Source organism: Delphinus delphis, chromosome 20, assembly GCF_949987515.2.
Source record: "Delphinus delphis chromosome 20, mDelDel1.2, whole genome shotgun sequence".
NCBI lineage: Eukaryota > Metazoa > Chordata > Mammalia > Artiodactyla > Delphinidae > Delphinus > Delphinus delphis.
In genome coordinates, this window is record NC_082702.1 from 53,024,564 (window position 1) to 53,026,987 (window position 2,424).

The window sequence follows — 2,424 nt, forward strand, 5'->3', positions numbered from 1 at the left end:
TAGTCCTTGCATACTGTAGCAAATTTATTTTTCACAACTTTACCTTAGCATTCACAATGCTTTGGGCTTTTTCAGGTCTTTTTGTTGTTGTTGCTGTTGTTCAGGAATAACAAATTAACTTTATTATGTAACATAAAAAATGCAATAGGAAAGCAAAATAACCTATATAACAAAATACCTACATACACACATACTATGATACGTAAATTATTTATGTATTCTGAACAGTATCATATCCCTTACCTACTAGGGATAATTAAGATATGACTGAGTATCCAAAAGAAAACTGTCTCTAACTAAGGAAAATTGATCCTTACAAAAATTGGCTGAAATTATTCAAGTAATTTTTTTAAAAGGTGAGTGTTTTGAAACTTTCTATCCTTTGCACTCCTTTTTTCTATCCATCCTGTCAGGGAGCCATAGGAGCTTAAAAGATTTTTGAGAAAATGCCCGTCTTCCAGAACTTAGACCACTTGATGTCCCTCTTTACACACAGTGAAAAAGTACAGCGAGTATGAACTACTTCACACACTGCAGGAAGATACTGTCCAATCCTGCTTGTATTATTAAAATAAGATTTGAGACTTTAATCATTTAGATTTAAATTTTTGCTCTTCAGGTAAGCTGAATGGTAGGTCACTCTAGTGGGTAGTTCACAGTGTTTGGTGAAATTAATTTAATATTAATTCTTCTCCAAATGTATAGCTCTATTCTGTGTCTCTGTATGGATACTCCAAAGAGGTATTTTGAGGAATCTTACAAGTACTTTTTTTTAAAAACATCTTTATTGGAGTATAATTGCTTTATAATGGTGTGTTAGTTTCTGCTTTATAGCAACGTGAATCCGCTATACATATACATAAAAATATGGAACGCTTCACGAATTTGCATGTCATCCTTGCACAGGGACCATGCTAATCTTCTCCGTATCGTTCCAATTTTAGTATATGTGCTGCCGAAGCGAGCACACAAGTACTTATAATTATGTTTGGTGAGATGGTTTAAAATCAATTATAACTCCTTTAGGAGGTCCTGGGGGACGTTTTGCTCTGAAGGGGGAAGAATTTTCCGCCGCCTAATGTCAGGAAATGTACATGCTTTGGAAGCTCTTTAGTTAGTTCAGAAACCATATTGTAGGAAACCCAGTTCTGTAACCTGCCCTCTAGGTAGGTCTCACATCAGTGTCTGGGGAAATTCGTGAGTTTAGGACTGATAAACTGCAACCTTATTCCTCCAGGGAGATGTATTTTTCCTGTGACTTACATACCATGATTGGTTTTTTAGTTAATTCTTCCTCTGGATTATCTTGCAGTTGTTGCTAGAAAGTAAGTGTCCAGATATGGGTGTTTGGTTGTGTGATAAATGTAACTTTAATATAAAGCATTTGGCAGAGGAAGATTCTGTAAGGTCATGGTTTTCATGATATTTTAAGTGTTAGGACTGGAAATTTTCTTAAAGATCTCTCCTCAACTCTTTAACTCTTTAGGAAACTATGGCTCCAACGAAGTTAAGCAGCTAGTGGCAATTCCAGGACTAGAGAGATCATGTTGAACCATGGCTAGGTGTTTTGGCTCTGAAGTCCCACAGTGCCCCCCTGCCACTTATTAGCTGTGTGACCTTGTGCAAGTCAAATCACCTCTCTTTGCTTCAGTTTCCACATCTGAAAATAGGATAGTCATAGTACATAGTTTGCAGGGATATTATAAGGATTAAATAAATGAATATGAGTTAAACATTTAGCACAGTGCCTGGTATACATTGAGTACTGAATAAATGCTGTTAGAATTAGAATTTATGTTTCTTACCTCTCAGTTGATTGCTTTATAGTTGTGCCACATTGTTTTTCCTGACATCCCTTAAATATATTTGATATAGGATTAAAAATGTTTCATTAGTGTTATTTCTCATTAGAATTGATAAAATATTTTAGAAAAGAACACATATTTAACAAGTATCATGACTATTTTTTTTCCGTGTGAGAGATGGCTATGTAATAAATGAAGAATTTGGAATGAAATGAAAAAATTAAATGATGTATGTCTGAGTATATTCAAATGGTATTTTATTATTCCTTTTTTTGAATTTTATTTTATTTTATACAGAAGGTTCTTATTATTTATCCATTTTATACATATTAGTATATAGATGTCAATCCTAATCTCCCAATTCATCACACACACCCCCAACGCCCCGGCCGCTTTCACGCCTTGGTGTCCATACATTTGTTTTCTATATCTGTGTCTCAATTTCTGGCCTGCAAACCGGTTCATCTGTACCATTTTTCTAGGTTCCACATATATGCGTTAATATACGATATTTGTTTTTCTCTTTCTGACTTACTTCACTCTGTATGACAGTATCTAGATTCAACCACGTCTCTACAAATGACTCAACTTTGTTCCTTTTTCTGGCTTAGTAATATTC

General features: G+C 34.6%; 1 non-coding gene across 1 annotated transcript; it reads right to left on the minus strand.

Moving 5' to 3' along the window:
- Nucleotides 1-861: 861 nt before the first annotated feature.
- Nucleotides 862-968, minus strand: LOC132417376 (U6 spliceosomal RNA). Its single transcript, XR_009517815.1, has one exon. It is a non-coding gene; the product is annotated as a U6 spliceosomal RNA (small nuclear RNA).
- Between the last annotated feature and the right edge of the window lie 1,456 nt (nt 969-2,424).